We start from the raw sequence: 20115 nt of genomic DNA on the forward strand, positions 1-20115 counted from the left end.
AGTTTCAGAAAGGCTCAATCAAAAGTAAGGTTCAACACTGTTAGTTGAATGCACAGAACAGAAAGAATTTTCATACAATGCTTCTGTGTAGTTTATATTTGAACATATTCTTTTTTCCACTATTACCCACTTAGCGCTACGAATGTCCAGTTGCATTTTCTACAGACAGAGTGTTTCAAAACTGCTCAATCAAAAGTATGGTTTAACTCTGTTAGCTGAATGCTCAGATGAGAAAGAAGTTTCACAGAATGCTTCTGTGTAGTTTATATTTGAATATATTCCTTTTTCCACTACTACTCTCTTAGCGCTCCAAATGTCCAGTTGCATTTTCTACAGAAAGAGTGTTCAGATCTGCTCAATCAAAAGTATGGTTTAACTCTGTTAGCTGAATGCACAGATCAGAAAGAAGTTTCACAGAATGATTCTGTGTAGTTTATATTTGGAGACATTCCTTTTTCCACTATTACCCTCTTAGCGCTCCGAATATCCACTTGCATTTTCTACAGAATGTGTGTTTCAGAACGGCTCAATCAAATCTAAGTTTCAACTCTTTTAGTTGAACAAAGAGAACAGAAAGAAGTTTCACACAATTCTTCTGTGTAGTTTTTATTTGTAGACATTCTTTTTCCCAATATAGGCCTCTTAGCGCTCAGAATGTCCAATTGCAGTTTCTACAGAAAGAGTGTTTCAGAACCGCTCAATCAAAAGTAAGGTTCAACTCTGTTAGTTGAATGCACAGAACAGAAAGAAGTTTCATACAATGCTTCTGTGTAGTTTATATTTGAACATATTCTTTTTTCCACTATTACCCACTTAGCGCTGCGAATGTCCAGTTGCATTTTCTACAGACAGAGTGTTTCAAAACTGCTCAATCAAAAGTATGGTTTAACTATGTTAGCTGAATGCTCAGATCAGAAAGAAGTTTCACAGAATGCTTCTGTGTAGTTTATATTTGAATATATTCCTTTTTCCACTACTACGCTCTCAGCGCTCCAAATGTCCAGTTGCATTTTCTACAGAAAGAGTGTTCAGATCTGCTCAATCAAAAGTATGGTTTAACTCTGTTAGCTGAATGCACAGATCAGAAAGAAGTTTCACCGAATGATTCTGTGTAGTTTATATTTGAAGACATTCCTTTTTCCACTATTACCCTCTTAGCGCTCCGAATCTCCACTTGCATTTTCTACAAAAAGAGTGTTTCATAACTGCTCAATCAAAAATATGTTTTATCTCTGTTAACTGAATTTACAGATCAGAAATAATTTTCACAGAATGCATCTGTGTAGTTTTTATTTGAATATATTCTTTTTCCCAATGTAGGCCTCTTTGCCCTTAGCATGTCCAATTGCAGTTTCTACAGAAAGAGGGTTTCAGAACGGCTCAATCAAAAGTAAGGTTCAACTCTGTTAGTTGAATGCACAGAACAGAAAGAATTTTCACAGAATGCTACTGTGTAGTTTATATTTGAATATATTCCTTTTTCCACTATTACCATCTTAGCGCTCCGAATGTCCACTTGCATTTTCTACAGAAAGAGTGTTCAGAACTGCGCAATCAAAAGTATGGTTTAACTCTGTTAGCTTAATGAACATATCAGAAATAAGTTTCACACAATGCTTCTGTGTAGTTTTTATTTGAAGATATTATTTTTCCCAATATAGGCCTCTTAGCGCTCAGAATGTCCAATTGCAGTTTCTACAGAAAGAGTGTTTCAGAAAGGCTCAATCAAAAGTAAGGTTCAACTCTGTTAGTTGAATGCACAGAACAGAAAGAAGTTTCATACAATGCTTCTGTGTAGTTTATATTTGAACATATTCTTTTTTCCACTATTACCCACTTAGCGCTACGAATGTCCAGTTGCATTTTCTACAGACAGAGTGTTTCAAAACTGTTCAATCAAAAGTATGGTTTAACTCTGTTAGCTGAATTCTCAGATCAGAAAGAAGTTTCACAGAATGCTTCTGTGTAGTTTATATTTGAATATATTCCTTTTTCCACTACTACTCTCTTAGCGCTCCAAATGTCCAGTTGCATTTTCTACAGAAAGAGTGTTCAGATCTGCTCAATCAAAAGTATGGTTTAACTCTGTTAGCTGAATGCACAGATCAGAAAGAAGTTTCACCGAATGATTCTGTGTAGTTTATATTTGGAGACATTCCTTTTTCCACTATTACCCTCTTAGCGCTCCGAATCTCCACTTGCATTTTCTACAGAAAGAGTGTTTCAGAACGGCTCAATCAAAACTAAGGTTCAACTCTTTTAGTTGAACAAACAGAACAGAAAGAAGTTTCACACAATTTTTCTGTGTAGTTTTTATTTGTAGACATTCTTTTTCCCAATATAGGCCTCTTAGCGCTCAGAATGTCCAATTGCAGTTTCTAGAGAAAGAGTGTTTCAGAACGGCTCAATCAAAAGTAAGGTTCAACTCTGTTAGTTGAATGCACAGAACAGAAAGAAGTTTCATACAATGCTTCTGTGTAGTTGATATTTGAACATATTCTTTTTTCCACTATTACCCACTTAGCGCTACGAATGTCCAGTTGCATTTTCTACAGACAGAGTGTTTCAAAACTGCTCAATCAAAAGTATGGTTTAACTCTGTTAGCTGAATGCTCAGATCAGAAAGAAGTTTCACAGAATGCTTCTGTGTAGTTTATATTTGAATATATTCCTTTTTCCACTACTACGCTCTCAGCGCTCCAAATGTCCAGTTGCATTTTCTACAGAAAGAGTGTTCAGATCTGCTCAATCAAAAGTATGGTTTAACTCTGTTAGCTGAATGCACAGATCAGAAAGAAGTTTCACCGAATGATACTGTGTAGTTTATATTTGAAGACATTCCTTTTTCCACTATTACCCTCTTAGCGCTCCGAATCTCCACTTGCATTTTCTACAAAAAGAGTGTTTCATAACTGCTCAATCAAAAATATGTTTTATTTCTGTTAACTGAATTTACAGATCAGAAATAAGTTTCACAGAATGCATCTGTGTAGTTTTTATTTGAAGATATTCTTTTTCCCAATGTTGGCCTCTTAGCGCTTAGCATGTCCAATTGCAGTTTCTACAGAAAGAGTGTTTCAGAACGGCTCAATCAAAAGTAAGGTTCAACTGTGTTAGTTGAATGCACAGAACAGAAAGAATTTTCACAGAATGCTACTGTGTAGTTTAAATTTGAATATATTCCTTTTTCCACTATTACCCTCTTAGCGCTCCGAATGTCCACTTGCATTTTCTACAGAAAGAGTGTTCAGAACTGCGCAATGAAAAGTATGGTTTAACTCTGTTAGCTTAATGAACATATCAGAAATAAGTTTCACACAATGCTTCTGTGTAGTTTTTATTTGAAGATATTTTTTTTTCCCAATATAGGCCTCTTAGCGCTCAGAATGTCCAATTGCAGTTTCTACAGAAAGAGTGTTTCAGAAAGGCTCAATCAAAAGTAAGGTTCAACTCTGTTAGTTGAATGCACAGAACAGAAAGAAGTTTCATACACTGCTTCTGTGTAGTTTATATTTGAACATATTCTTTGTTCCACAATTACCCACTTAGCGCTACGAATGTCCAGTTGCATTTTCTACAGACAGAGTGTTTCAAAACTGCTCAATCAAAAGTATGGTTTAACTCTGTTTGCTGAATGCTCAGATCAGAAAGAAGTTTCACAGAATGCTTCTGTGTAGTTTATATTTGAATATATTCCTTTTTCCACTACTACTCTCTTAGCGCTCCAAATGTACAGTTGCATTTTCTACAGAAAGAGAGTTCAGATCTGCTCAATCAAAGTATGGTTTAACTCTGTTAGCTGAATGCACAGATCAGAAAGAAGTTTCACAGAATGATTCTGTGTAGTTTATATTTGGAGACATTCCTTTTTCCACTATTACCCTCTTAGCGCTCCGAATCTCCACTTGCATTTTCTACAGAAAGAGTGTTTCAGAACGGCTCAATCTAAACTAAGGTTCATCTCTTTTAGTTGAACAAACAGAACAGAAAGAAGTTTCACACAATTCTTCTGTGTAGTTTTTATTTGTAGACATTCTTTTTCCCAATATAGGCCTCTTAGCGCTCAGAATGTCCAATTGCAGTTTCTACAGAAAGAGTGTTTCAGAACGGCTCAATCAAAAGTAAGGTTCAACTCTGTTAGTTGAATGCACAGAACAGAAAGAAGTTTCATACAATGCTTCTGTGTAGTTTATATTTGAACATATTCTTTTTTCCACTATTACCCACTTAGCGCTACGAATGTCCAGTTGCATTTTCTAAAGACAGAGTGTTTCAAAACTGCTCAATCAAAAGTATGGTTTAACTCGGTTAGCTGAATGCTCAGATCAGAAAGAAGTTTCACAGAATGCTTCTGTGTAGTTTATATTTGAATATATTCCTTTTTCCACTACTACGCTCTTAGCGCTCCAAATGTCCAGTTGCATTTTCTACAGAAAGAGTGTTCAGATCTGCTCAATCAAAAGTATGGTTTAACTCTGTTAGCTGAATGCACAGATCAGAAAGAGGTTTCACCGAATGATTCTGTGTAGTTTATATTTGAAGACATTCCTTTTTCCACTATTACCCTCATAGCGCTCCGAATCTCCACTTGCATTTTCTACAAAAGAGTGTTTCATAACTGCTCAATCAAAAATATGTTTTATCTCTGTTAACTGAATTTACAGATCAGAAATAAGTTTCACAGAATGCATCTGTGTAGTTTTTATTTGAAGATATTATTTTTCAAAATGTAGGCCTCTTAGCGCTTAGAATGTCCAATTGCAGTTTCTACAGAAAGAGTGTTTCAGAACGGCTGAATCAAAAGTAAGGTTCAACTCTGTTAGTTGAATGCACAGAACAGAAAGAATTTTCACAGAATGCTACTGTGTAGTTTATATTTGAATATATTCCTTTTTCCACTATTACCCTCTTAGCGCTCCGAATGTCCACTTGCATTTTCTACAGAAAGAGTGTTCAGAACTGCGCAATCAAAAGTATGGTTTAACTCTGTTAGCTTAATGAACATATCAGAAATAAGTTTCACACAATGCTTCTGTGTAGTTTTTATTTGAAGATATTATTTTTCCCAATATAGGCCTCTTAGCGCTGAGAATGTCCAATTGCAGTTTCTTCAGAAAGAGTGTTTCAGAAAGGCTCAATCAAAAGTAAGGTTCAACTCTGTTAGTTGAATGCACAGAACAGAAAGAAGTTTCATACAATGCTTCTGTGTAGTTTATATTTGAACATATTCTTTTTTCCACTATTACCCACTTAGCGCTACGAATGTCCAGTTGCATTTTCTACAGACAGAGTGTTTCAAAACTGCTCAATCAAAGTATGGTTTAACTCTGTTAGCTGAATGCTCAGATCAGAAAGAAGTTTCACAGAATGCTTCTGTGTAGTTTATATTTGAATATATTCCTTTTTCCACTACTACTCTCTTAGCGCTCCAAATGTCCAGTTGCATTTTCTACAGAAAGAGAGTTCAGATCTGCTCAATCAAAAGTATGGTTTAACTCTGTTAGCTGAATGCACAGATCAGAAAGAAGTTTCACCGAATGATTCTGTGTAGTTTATATTTGGAGACATTCCTTTTTCCACTATTACCCTCTTAGCGCTCCGAATCTCCACTTGCATTTTCTACAGAAAGAGTGTTTCAGAACGGCTCAATCAAAACTAAGGTTCAAATCTTTTAGTTGAACAAACAGAACAGAAAGAAGTTTCACACAATTCTTCTGTGTAGTTTTTATTTGTAGACATTCTTTTTCCCAATATAGGCCTCTTAGCGCTCAGAATGTCCAATTGCAGTTTCTACAGAAAGAGTGTTTCAGAACGGCTCAATCAAAAGTAAGGTTCAACTCTGTTAGTTGAATGCACAGAACAGAAAGAAGTTTCATACAATGCTTCTGTGTAGTTTATATTTGAATATATTCTTTTTTCCACTATTACCCACTTAGCGCTACGAATGTCCAGTTGCATTTTCTACAGACAGAGTGTTTCAAAACTGCTCAATCAAAAGTATGGTTTAACTCGGTTAGCTGAATGCTCAGATCCGAAATAAGTTTCACAGAATGCTTCTGTGTAGTTTATATTTGAATATATTCATTTTTCCACTACTACGCTCTTAGCGCTCCAAATGTCCAGTTGCATTTTCTACAGAAAGAGTGTTCAGATCTGCTCAATCAAAAGTATGGTTTAACTCTGTTAGCTGAATGCACAGATCAGAAAGAGGTTTCACCGAATGATTCTGTGTAGTTTATATTTGAAGACATTCCTTTTTCCACTATTACCCTCTTAGCGCTCCGAATCTCCACTTGCATTTTCTACAAAAGAGTGTTTCATAACTGCTCAATCAAAAATATGTTTTATCTCTGTTAACTGAATTTACAGATCAGAAATAAGTTTCACAGAATGCATCTGTGTAGTTTTTATTTGAAGATATTCTTTTTCAAAATGTAGGCCTCTTATCGCTTAGCGTATCCAATTGCAGTTTCTACAGAAAGAGTGTTTCAGAACGGCTGAATGAAAAGTAAGGTTCAACCCTGTTAGTTGAATGCACAGAACAGAAAGTATTTTCACAGAATGCTACTGTGTAGTTTATATTTGAATATATTCCTTTTTCCACTATTACCCTCTTAGCGCTCCGAATGTCCACTTGCATTTTCTACAGAAAGAGTGTTCAGAACTGCGCAATCAAAATTATGGTTTAACTCTGTTAGCTTAATGAACATATCAGAAATAAGTTTCACACAATGCTTCTGTGTAGTTTTTATTTGAAGATATTATTTTTCCCAATATAGGCCTCTTAGCGCTGAGAATGTCCAATTGCAGTTTCTACAGAAAGAGTGTTTCAGAAAGGCTCAATCAAAAGTAAGGTTCAACTCTGTTAGTTGAATGCACAGAACAGAAAGAAGTTTCATACAATGCTTCTGTGTAGTTTATATTTGAACATATTCTTTTTTCCACTATTACCCACTTAGCGCTACGAATGTCCAGTTGCATTTTCTACAGACAGAGTGTTTCAAAACTGCTCAATCAAAAGTATGGTTTAACTCTGTTAGCTGAATGCTCAGATCAGAAAGAAGTTTCACAGAATGCTTCTGTGTAGTTTATATTTGAATATATTCCTTTTTCCACTACTACTCTCTTAGCGCTCCAAATGTCCAGTTGCATTTTCTACAGAAAGAGAGTTCAGATCTGCTCAATCAAAAGTATGGTTTAACTCTGTTAGCTGAATGCACAGATCAGAAAGAAGTTTCACCGAATGATTCTGTGTAGTTTATATTTGGAGACATTCCTTTTTCCACTATTACCCTCTTAGCGCTCCGAATCTCCACTTGCATTTTCTACAGAAAGAGTGTTTCAGAACGGCTCAATCAAAACTAAGGTTCAACTCTTTTAGTTGAACAAACAGAACAGAAAGAAGTTTCACACAATTTTTCTGTGTAGTTTTTATTTGTAGACATTCTTTTTCCCAATATAGGCCTCTTAGCGCTCAGAATGTCCAATTGCAGTTTCTACAGAAAGAGTGTTTCAGAACGGCTCAATCAAAAGTAAGGTTCAACTCTGTTATTTGAATGCACAGAACAGAAAGAAGTTTCATACAATGCTTCTGTGTAGTTTATATTTGAACATATTCTTTTTTCCACTATTACCCACTTAGCGCTACGAATGTCCAGTTGCATTTTCTACAGACAGAGTGTTTCAAAACTGCTCAATCAAAAGTATGGTTTAACTCTGTTAGCTGAAGGCTCAGATCAGAAAGAAGTTTCACAGAATGCTTCTGTGTAGTTTATATTTGAATATATTCCTTTTTCCACTACTACGCTCTTAGCGCTCCAAATGTCCAGTTGCATTTTCTACAGAAAGAGTGTTCAGATCTGCTCAATCAAAAGTATGGTTTAATTCTGTTAGCTGAATGCACAGATCAGAAAGAAGTTTCACCGAATGATTCTGTGTATTTTATATTTGAAGACATTCCTTTTTCCACTATTACCCTCTTAGCGCTCCGAATCTCCACTTGCATTTTCTACAAAAAGAGTGTTTCATAACTGCTCAATCAAAAATATGTTTTATCTCTGTTAACTGAATTTACAGATCAGAAATAAGTTTCACAGAATGCATCTGTGTAGTTTTTATTTGAAGATATTCTTTTTCAAAATGTAGGCCTCTTAGCGCTTAGCATGTCCAATTGCAGTTTCTACAGAAAGAGTGTTTCAGAACGGCTCAATCAAAAGTAAGGTTCAACTCTGTTAGTTGAATGCACAGAACAGAAAGAATTTTCACAGAATGCTACTGTGTAGTTTATATTTGAATATATTCCTTTTTCCACTATTACCCTCTTAGCGCTCCGAATGTCCACTTGCATTTTCTACAGAGAGAGTGTTCAGAACTGCGCAATCAAAAGTATGGTTTAACTCTGTTAGCTTAATGAATATATCAGAAATAAGTTTCACACAATGCTTCTGTGTAGTTTTTATTTGAAGATATTATTTTTCCCAATAGAGTCCTCTTAGCGCTCAGAATGTCCAATTGCAGTTTCTACAGAAAGAGTGTTTCAGAAAGGCTCAATCAAAAGTAAGGTTCAACTCTGTTAGTTGAATGCACAGAACAGAAAGAAGTTTCATACAATGCTTCTGTGTAGTTTATATTTGAACATATTCTTTTTTCCACTATTACCCACTTAGCGCTACGAATGTCCAGTTGCATTTTCTACAGACAGAGTGTTTCAAAACTGCTCAATCAAAAGTATGGTTTAACTCTGTTAGATGAATGCTCAGATCAGAAAAAAGTTTCACAGAATGCTTCTGTGTAGTTTATATTTGAATATATTCCTTTTTCCACTACTACGCTCTTAGCGCTCCAAATGTCCAGTTGCATTTTCTACAGAAAGAGTGTTCAGATCTGCTCAATCAAAAGTATGGTTTAATTCTGTTAGCTGAATGCACAGATCAGAAAGAAGTTTCACCGAATGATTCTGTGTAGTTTATAATTGAAGACATTCCTTTTTCCACTATTACCCTCTTAGCGCTCCGAATCTCCACTTGCATTTTCTACAAAAAGAGTGTTTCATAACTGCTCAATCAAAAATATGTTTTATCTCTGTTAACTGAATTTACAGATCAGAAATAAGTTTCACAGAATGCATCTGTGTAGTTTTTATTTGAAGATATTCTTTTTCCCAATGTAGGCCTCTTAGCGCTTAGCATGTCCAATTGCAGTTTCTACAGAAAGAGTGTTTCAGAACGGCTCAATCAAAACTAAGGTTCAGCTCTTTTAGTTGAACAAACAGAACAGAAAGAAGTTTCACACAATTCTTCTGTGTAGTTTTTATTTGTAGACATTCTTTTTCCCAATATAGGCCTCTTAGCGCTCAGAATGTCCAATTGCAGTTTCTACAGAAAGAGTGTTTCAGAACGGCTCAATCAAAAGTAAGGTTCAACTCTGTTAGTTGAATGCACAGAACAGAAAGGAGTTTCATACAATGCTTCTGTGTAGTTTATATTTGAACATATTCTTTTTTCCACTATTACCCAATTAGCGCTACGAATGTCCAGTTGCATTTACTACAGACAGAGTGTTTCAAAACTGCTCAATCAAAAGTATGGTTTAACTCTGTTAGCTGAATGCTCAGATCAGAAAGAAGTTTCACAGAATGCTTCTGTGTAGTTTATATTTGAATATATTCCTTTTTCCACTACTACTCTCTTAGCGCTCCAAATGTCCAGTTGCATTTTCTACAGAAAGAGAGTTCAGATCTGCTCAATCAAAAGTATGGTTTAACTCTGTTAGCTGAATGCACAGATCAGAAAGAAGTTTCACCGAATGATTCTGTGTAGTTTATATTTGGAGACATTCCTTTTTCCACTATTACCCTCTTAGCGCTCCGAATCTCCACTTGCATTTTCTACAGAAAGAGTGTTTCAGAACGGCTCAATCAAAACTAAGGTTCAACTCTTTTAGTTGAACAAACAGAACAGAAAGAAGTTTCACACAATTTTTCTGTGTAGTTTTTATTTGTAGACATTCTTTTTCCCAATATAGGCCTCTTAGCGCTCAGAATGTCCAATTGCAGTTTCTACAGAAAGAGTGTTTCAGAACGGCTCAATCAAAAGTAAGGTTCAACTCTGTTATTTGAATGCACAGAACAGAAAGAAGTTTCATACAATGCTTCTGTGTAGTTTATATTTGAACATATTCTTTTTTCCACTATTACCCACTTAGCGCTACGAATGTCCAGTTGCATTTTCTACAGACAGAGTGTTTCAAAACTGCTCAATCAAAAGTATGGTTTAACTCTGTTAGCTGAAGGCTCAGATCAGAAAGAAGTTTCACAGAATGCTTCTGTGTAGTTTATATTTGAATATATTCCTTTTTCCACTACTACGCTCTTAGCGCTCCAAATGTCCAGTTGCATTTTCTACAGAAAGAGTGTTCAGATCTGCTCAATCAAAAGTATGGTTTAATTCTGTTAGCTGAATGCACAGATCAGAAAGAAGTTTCACCGAATGATTCTGTGTATTTTATATTTGAAGACATTCCTTTTTCCACTATTACCCTCTTAGCGCTCCGAATCTCCACTTGCATTTTCTACAAAAAGAGTGTTTCATAACTGCTCAATCAAAAATATGTTTTATCTCTGTTAACTGAATTTACAGATCAGAAATAAGTTTCACAGAATGCATCTGTGTAGTTTTTATTTGAAGATATTCTTTTTCAAAATGTAGGCCTCTTAGCGCTTAGCATGTCCAATTGCAGTTTCTACAGAAAGAGTGTTTCAGAACGGCTCAATCAAAAGTAAGGTTCAACTCTGTTAGTTGAATGCACAGAACAGAAAGAATTTTCACAGAATGCTACTGTGTAGTTTATATTTGAATATATTCCTTTTTCCACTATTACCCTCTTAGCGCTCCGAATGTCCACTTGCATTTTCTACAGAGAGAGTGTTCAGAACTGCGCAATCAAAAGTATGGTTTAACTCTGTTAGCTTAATGAATATATCAGAAATAAGTTTCACACAATGCTTCTGTGTAGTTTTTATTTGAAGATATTATTTTTCCCAATAGAGTCCTCTTAGCGCTCAGAATGTCCAATTGCAGTTTCTACAGAAAGAGTGTTTCAGAAAGGCTCAATCAAAAGTAAGGTTCAACTCTGTTAGTTGAATGCACAGAACAGAAAGAAGTTTCATACAATGCTTCTGTGTAGTTTATATTTGAACATATTCTTTTTTCCACTATTACCCACTTAGCGCTACGAATGTCCAGTTGCATTTTCTACAGACAGAGTGTTTCAAAACTGCTCAATCAAAAGTATGGTTTAACTCTGTTAGCTGAATACTCAGATCAGAAAGAAGTTTCACAGAATGCTTCTGTGTAGTTTGTATTTGAATATATTCCTTTTTCCACTACTACTCTCTTAGCGCTCCAAATGTCCAGTTGCATTTTCTACAGAAAGATAGTTCAGATCTGATCAATCAAAAGTATGGTTTAACTCTGTTAGCTGAATGCACAGATCAGAAAGAAGTTTCACCGAATGATTCTGTGTAGTTTATATTTGGAGACATTCCTTTTTCCACTATTACCCTCTTAGCGCTCCGAATCTCCACTTGCATTTTCTACAGAAAGAGTGTTTCAGAACGGCTCAATCAAAACTAAGGTTCAACTCTTTTAGTTGAACAAACAGAACAGAAAGAAGTTTCACACAATTCTTCTGTGTAGTTTTTATTTGTAGACATTCTTTTTCCCAATATAGGCCTCTTAGCGCTCAGAATGTCCAATTGCAGTTTCTACAGAAAGAGTGTTTCAGAACGGCTCAATCAAAAGTAAGGTTCAACTCTGTTAGTTGAATGCACAGAACAGAAAGAAGTTTCATACAATGCTTCTGTGTAGTTTATATTTGAACATATTCTTTTTTCCACTATTACCCACTTAGCGCTACGAATGTCCAGTTGCATTTTCTACAGACAGAGTGTTTCAAAACTGCTCAATCAAAAGTATGGTTTAACTCTGTTAGATGAATGCTCAGATCAGAAAAAAGTTTCACAGAATGCTTCTGTGTAGTTTATATTTGAATATATTCCTTTTTCCACTACTACGCTCTTAGCGCTCCAAATGTCCAGTTGCATTTTCTACAGAAAGAGTGTTCAGATCTGCTCAATCAAAAGTATGGTTTAATTCTGTTAGCTGAATGCACAGATCAGAAAGAAGTTTCACCGAATGATTCTGTGTAGTTTATAATTGAAGACATTCCTTTTTCCACTATTACCCTCTTAGCGCTCCGAATCTCCACTTGCATTTTCTACAAAAAGAGTGTTTCATAACTGCTCAATCAAAAATATGTTTTATCTCTGTTAACTGAATTTACAGATCAGAAATAAGTTTCACAGAATGCATCTGTGTAGTTTTTATTTGAAGATATTCTTTTTCCCAATGTAGGCCTCTTAGCGCTTAGCATGTCCAATTGCAGTTTCTACAGAAAGAGTGTTTCAGAACGGCTCAATCAAAAGTAAGGTTCAACTCTGTTAGTTGAATGCACATAACAGAAAGAATTTTCACAGAATGCTACTGTGTAGTTTATATTTGAATATATTCCTTTTTCCACTATTACCCTCTTAGCGCTTAGAATGTCCACTTGCATTTTCTACAGAAAGAGTGTTCAGAACTGCGCAATCAAAATTATGGTTTAACTCTGTTAGCTTAATGAATATATCAGAAATAAGTTTCACACAATGCTTCTGTGTAGTTTTTATTTGAAGATATTATTTTTCCCAATAGAGTCCTCTTAGCGCTCAGAATGTCCAATTGCAGTTTCTACAGAAAGAGTGTTTCAGAAAGGCTCAATCAAAAGTAAGGTTCAACTCTGTTAGTTGAATGCACAGAACAGAAAGAAGTTTCATACAATGCTTCCGTGTAGTTTATATTTGAACATATTCTTTTTTCCACTATTACCCACTTAGCGCTACGAATGTCCAGTTGCATTTTCTACAGACAGAGTGTTTCAAAACTGCTCAATCAAAAGTATGGTTTAACTCTATTAGCTGAATGCTCAGATCAGAAAGAAGTTTCACAGAATGCTTCTGTGTAGTTTGTATTTGAATATATTCCTTTTTCCACTACTACTCTCTTAGCGCTCCAAATGTCCAGTTGCATTTTCTACAGAAAGAGAGTTCAGATCTGATCAATCAAAAGTATGGTTTAACTCTGTTAGCTGAATGCACACATCAGAAAGAAGTTTCACCGAATGATTCTGTGTAGTTTATATTTGGAGACATTCCTTTTTCCACTATTACCCTCTTAGCGCTCCGAATCTCCACTTGCATTTTCTACAGAAAGAGTGTTTCAGAACGGCTCAATCAAAACTAAGGTTCAACTCTTTTAGTTGAACAAACAGAACAGAAAGAAGTTTCACACAATTCTTCTGTGTAGTTTTTATTTGTAGACATTCTTTTTCCCAATATAGGCCTCTTAGCGCTCAGAATGTCCAATTGCAGTTTCTAGAGAAAGAGTGTTTCAGAACGGCTCAATCAAAAGTAAGGTTCAACTCTGTTAGTTGAATGCACAGAACAGAAAGAAGTTTCATACAATGCTTCTGTGTAGTTTATATTTGAACATATTCTTTTTTCCACTATTACCCACTTAGCGCTACGAATGTCCAGTTGCATTTTCTACAGACAGAGTGTTTCAAAACTGCTCAATCAAAAGTATGGTTTAACTCTGTTAGATGAATGCTCAGATCAGAAAAAAGTTTCACAGAATGCTTCTGTGTAGTTTATATTTGAATATATTCCTTTTTCCACTACTACGCTCTTAGCGCTCCAAATGTCCAGTTGCATTTTCTACAGAAAGAGTGTTCAGATCTGCTCAATCAAAAGTATGGTTTAATTCTGTTAGCTGAATGCACAGATCAGAAAGAAGTTTCACCGAATGATTCTGTGTAGTTTATAATTGAAGACATTCCTTTTTCCACTATTACCCTCTTAGCGCTCCGAATCTCCACTTGCATTTTCTACAAAAAGAGTGTTTCATAACTGCTCAATCAAAAATATGTTTTATCTCTGTTAACTGAATTTACAGATCAGAAATAAGTTTCACAGAATGCATCTGTGTAGTTTTTATTTGAAGATATTCTTTTTCCCAATGTAGGCCTCTTAGCGCTTAGCATGTCCAATTGCAGTTTCTACAGAAAGAGTGTTTCAGAACGGCTCAATCAAAAGTAAGGTTCAACTCTGTTAGTTGAATGCACATAACAGAAAGAATTTTCACAGAATGCTACTGTGTAGTTTATATTTGAATATATTCCTTTTTCCACTATTACCCTCTTAGCGCTTCGAATGTCCACTTGCATTTTCTACAGAAAGAGTGTTCAGAACTGCGCAATCAAAATTATGGTTTAACTCTGTTAGCTTAATGAACATATCAGAAAGAAGTTTCACACAATGCTTCTGTGTAGTTTTTATTTGAAGATATTTTTTTTCCCAATATAGGCCTCTTAGCGCTGAGAATGTCCAATTGCAGTTTCTACAGAAAGAGTGTTTCAGAAAGGCTCAATCAAAAGTAAGGTTCAACTCTGTTAGTTGAATGCACAGAACAGAAAGAAGTTTCATACAATGCTTCTGTGTAGTTTATATTTGAACATATTCTTTTTTCCACTATTACCCACTTAGCGCTACGAATGTCCAGTTGCATTTTCTACAGACAGAGTGTTTCAAAACTGCTCAATCAAAAGTATGGTTTAACTCTGTTAGCTGAATGCTCAGATCAGAAAGAAGTTTCACAGAATGATTCTGTGTAGTTTATATTTGAATATATTCCTTTTTCCACTACTACTCTCTTAGCGCTCCAAATGTCCAGTTGCATTTTCTACAGAAAGAGAGTTCAGATCTGCTCAATCAAAAGTATGGTTTAACTCTGTTAGCTGAATGCACAGATCAGAAAGAAGTTTCACCGAATGATTCTGTGTAGTTTATATTTGGAGACATTCCTTTTTCCACTATTACCCTCTTAGCGCTCCGAATCTCCACTTGCATTTTCTACAGAAAGAGTGTTTCAGAACGGCTCAATCAAAACTAAGGTTCAACTCTTTTAGTTGAACAAACAGAACAGAAAGAAGTTTCACACAATTTTTCTGTGTAGTTTTTATTTGTAGACATTCATTTTCCCAATATAGGCCTCTTAGCGCTCAGAATGTCCAATTGCAGTTTCTACAGAAAGAGTGTTTCAGAACGGCTCAATCAAAAGTAAGGTTCAACTCTGTTAGTTGAATGCACAGAACAGAAAGAAGTTTCATACAATGCTTCTGTGTAGTTTATATTTGAACATATTCTTTTTTCCACTATTACCCACTTAGCGCTACGAATGTCCAGTTGCATTTTCTACAGACAGAGTGTTTCAAAACTGCTCAATCAAAAGTATGGTTTAACTCTGTTAGCTGAAGGCTCAGATCAGAAAGAAGTTTCACAGAATGCTTCTGTGTAGTTTATATTTGAATATATTCCTTTTTCCACTATTACGCTCTTAGCGCTCCAAATGTCCAGTTGCATTTTCTACAGAAAGAGTGTTCAGATCTGCTCAATCAAAAGTATGGTTTAATTCTGTTAGCTGAATGCACAGATCAGAAAGAAGTTTCACCGAATGATTCTGTGTAGTTTATATTTGAAGACATTCCTTTTTCCACTATTACCCTCTTAGCGCTCCGAATCTCCACTTGCATTTTCTACAAAAAGAGTGTTTCATAACTGCTCAATCAAAAATATGTTTTATCTCTGTTAACTGAATTTACAGATCAGAAATAAGTTTCACAGAATGCATCTGTGTAGTTTTTATTTGAAGATATTCTTTTTCAAAATGTAGGCCTCTTAGCGCTTAGCATGTCCAATTGCAGTTTCTACAGAAAGAGTGTTTCAGAACGGCTCAATCAAAAGTAAGGTTCAACTCTGTTAGTTGAATGCACAGAACAGAAAGAATTTTCACAGAATGCTACTGTGTAGTTTATATTTGAATATATTCCTTTTTCCACTATTACCCTCTTAGCGCTCCGAATGTCCACTTGCATTTTCTACAGAAAGAGTGTTCAGAACTGCGCAATCAAAAGTATGGTTTAACTCTGTTAGCTTAATGAATATATCAGAAATAAGTTTCACACAATGCTTCTGTGTAGTTTTTATTTGAAGATATTATTTTTCCCAATAGAGTCCTCTTAGCGCTCAGAATGTCCAATTGCAGTTTCTACAGAAAGAGTGTTTCAGAAAGGCTCAATCAAAAGTAAGGTTCAACTCTGTTAGTTGAATGCACAGAACAGAAAGAAGTTTCATACAATGCTTCTGTGTAGTTTATATTTGAACATATTCTTTTTTCCACTATTACCCACTTAGCGCTACGAATGTCCAGTTGCATTTTCTACAGACAGAGTGTTTCAAAACTGCTCAATCAAAAGTATGGTTTAACTCTGTTAGCTGAATGCTCAGATCAGAAAGAAGTTTCACAGAATGCTTCTGTGTAGTTTGTATTTGAATATATTCCTTTTTCCACTACTACTCTCTTAGCGCTCCAAATGTCCAGTTGCATTTTCTACAGAAAGAGAGTTCAGATCTGATCAATCAAAAGTATGGTTTAACTCTGTTAGCTGAATGCACAGATCAGAAAGAAGTTTCACCGAATGATTCTGTGTAGTTTATATTTGGAGACATTCCTTTTTCCACTATTACCCTCTTAGCGCTCCGAATCTCCACTTGCATTTTCTACAGAAAGAGTGTTTCAGAACGGCTCAATCAAAACTAAGGTTCAACTCTTTTAGTTGAACAAACAGAACAGAAAGAAGTTTCACACAATTCTTCTGTGTAGTTTTTATTTGTAGACATTCTTTTTCCCAATATAGGCCTCTTAGCGCTCAGAATGTCCAATTGCAGTTTCTACAGAAAGAGTGTTTCAGAACGGCTCAATCAAAAGTAAGGTTCAACTCTGTTAGTTGAATGCGCAGAACAGAAAGAAGTTTCATACAATGCTTCTGTGTAGTTTATATTTGAACATATTCTTTTTTCCACTATTACCCAATTAGCGCTACGAATGTCCAGTTGCATTTTCTACAGACAGAGTGTTTCAAAACTGCTCAATCAAAAGTATGGTTTAACTCTGTTACATGAATGCTCAGACCAGAAAAAAGTTTCACAGAATGCTTCTGTGTAGTTTATATTTGAATATATTCCTTTTTCCACTACTACGCTATTAGCGCTCCAAATGTCCAGTTGCATTTTGTAGAGAAAGAGTGTTCAGATCTGCTCAATCAAAAGTATGGTTTAACTCTGTTAGCTGAATGCACAGATCAGAAAGAAGTTTCACCGAATGATTCTGTGTAGTTTATATTTGAAGACATTCCTTTTTCCACTATTACCATCTTAGCGCTCCGAATCTCCACTTGCCTTTTCTACAAAAAGAGTGTTTCATAACTGCTCAATCAAAAATATGTTTTATCTCTGTTAACTGAATTTACAGATCAGAAATAAGTTTCACAGAATGCATCTGTGTAGTTTTTATTTGAAGGTATTCTTTTTCCCAATGTAGGCCTCTTAGCGCTTAGCATGTCCAATTGCAGTTTCTTCAGAAAGAGTGTTTCAGAACGGCTCAATCAAAAGTAAGGTTCAACTCTGTTAGTTGAATGCACAGAACAGAAAGAATTTTCACAGAATGCTACTGTGTAGTTTATATTTGAATATATTCCTTTTTCCACTATTACCCTATTAGCGCTCCGAATCTCCATTGCATTTTCTACAGAAAGAGTGTTTCAGAACAGCTCAATCAAAACTAAGGTTCAAATCTTTTAGTTGAACAAACAGAACAGAAAGAAGTTTCACACAATTCTTCTGTGTAGTTTTTATTTGTAGACATTCTTTTTCCCAATATAGGCCTCTTAGCGCTCAGAATGTCCAATTGCAGTTTCTACAGAGAGAGTGTTTCAGAACGGCTCAATCAAAAGTAAGGTTCAACTCTGTTAGTTGAAGGCACAGAACAGAAAGAAGTTTCATACAATGCTTCTGTGTAGTTTATATTTGAACATATTCTTTTTTCCACTATTACCCACTTAGCGCTACGAATGTCCAGTTGCATTTTCTACAGACAGAGTGTTTCAAAACTGCTCAATCAAAAGTATGGTTTAACTCTGTTAGCTGAATGCTCAGATCAGAAAGGAGTTTCACAGAATGCTTCTGTGTAGTTTATATTTGAATATATTCTTTTTTCCACTACTACGCTCTTAGCGCTCCAAATGTCCAGTTGCATTTTCTACAGAAAGAGTGTTCAGATCTGCTCAATCAAAAGTATGGTTTAACCCTGTTAGCTGAATGCACAGATCAGAAAGAAGTTTCACCGAATGATTCTGTGTAGTTTATATTTGAAGACATTCCTTTTTCCACTATTACCCTCTTAGCGCTCCGAATCTCCACTTGCATTTTCTACAAAAAGAGTGTTTCATAACTGCTCAATCAAAAATATGTTTTATCTCTGTTAACTGAATTTACAGATCAGAAATAAGTTTCACAGAATGCATCTGTGTAGTTTTTATTTGAAGATATTCTTTTTCCCAATGTAGGCCTCTTAGCGCTTAGCATGTCCAATTGCAGTTTCTACAGAAAGAGTGTTTCAGAACGGCTCAATCAAAAGTAAGGTTCAACTCTGTTAGTTGAATGCACAGAACAGAAAGAATTTTCACAGAATGCTACTGTGTAGTTTATATTTGAATATATTCCTTTTTCCACTATTACCCTCTTAGCGCTCCGAATGTCCACTTGCATTTTCTACAGAAAGAGTGTTCAGAACTGCGCAATCAAAAGTATGGTTTAACTCTGTTAGCTTAATGAACATATCAGAAATAAGTTTCACACAATGCTTCTGTGTAGTTTTTATTTGAAGATATTATTTTTCCCATTATAGGCCTCTGAGCGCTCAGAATGTCCAATTGCAGTTTCTACAGAAAGAGTGTTTCAGAAAGACTCAATCAAAAGTAAGGTTCAACTCTGTTAGTTGAATGCACAGAACAGAAAGAAGTTTCATACAATGCTTCTGTTTAGTTTATATTTGAACATATTCTTTTTTCCACTATTACCCACTTAGCGCTACGAATGTCCAGTTGCATTTTCTACAGACAGAGTGTTTCAAAACTGCTCAATCAAAAGTATGGTTTAACTCTGTTAGCTGAATGCTCAGATCAGAAAGAAGTTTCACAGATTGCTTCTGTGTAGTTTATATTTGAATATATTCCTTTTTCCACTACTACTCTCTTAGCGCTCCAAATGTCAAGTTGCATTTCCTACAGAAAGAGTGTTCAGATCTGCTCAATCAAAAGTATGGTTTAACTCTGTTAGCTGAATGCACAGATCAGAAAGAAGTTTCACAGAATGATTCTGTGTAGTTTATATTTGGAGAATTCCTTTTTCCACTATTACCCTCTTAGCGCTCCGAATCTCCACTTGCGTTTTCTACAGAAAGTGTGTTTCAGAACGGCTCAATCAAAACTAAGGTTCAACTCTTTTAGTTGAACAAACAGAACAGAAAGAAGTTTCACACAATTCTTCTGTGTAGTTTTTATTTGTAGACATTCTTTTTCCCAATATAGGCCTCTTAGCGCTCAGAATGTCCAATTGCAGTTTCTACAGAAAGAGTGTTTCAGAACGGCTCAATCAAAAGTAAGGTTCAACTCTGTTAGTTGAATGCACAGAACAGAAAGAAGTTTCATACAATGCTTCTGTGTAGTTTATATTTGAACATATTCTTTTTTCCACTATTACCCACTTAGCGCTACGAATGTCCAGTTGCATTTTCTACAGACAGAGTGTTTCAAAACTGCTCAATCAAAAGTATGGTTTAACTCTGTTAGCTGAATGCTCAGATCAGAAAGAAGTTTCACAGAATGCTTCTGTGTAGTTTATATTTGAATATATTCCTTTTTCCACTACTACGCTCTTAGCGCTCCAAATGTCCAGTTGCATTTTCTACAGAAAGAGTGTTCAGATCTGCTGAATCAAAAGTATGGTTTAACTCTGTTAGCTGAATGCACAGATCAGAAAGAAGTTTCACCGAATGATTCTGTGTAGTTTATATTTGAAGACATTCCTTTTTCCACTATTACCCTCTTAGCGCTCCGAATCTC

Source organism: Symphalangus syndactylus, chromosome X, assembly GCF_028878055.3.
Source record: "Symphalangus syndactylus isolate Jambi chromosome X, NHGRI_mSymSyn1-v2.1_pri, whole genome shotgun sequence".
In the NCBI taxonomy this organism is placed as follows: Eukaryota; Metazoa; Chordata; class Mammalia; order Primates; family Hylobatidae; genus Symphalangus; species Symphalangus syndactylus.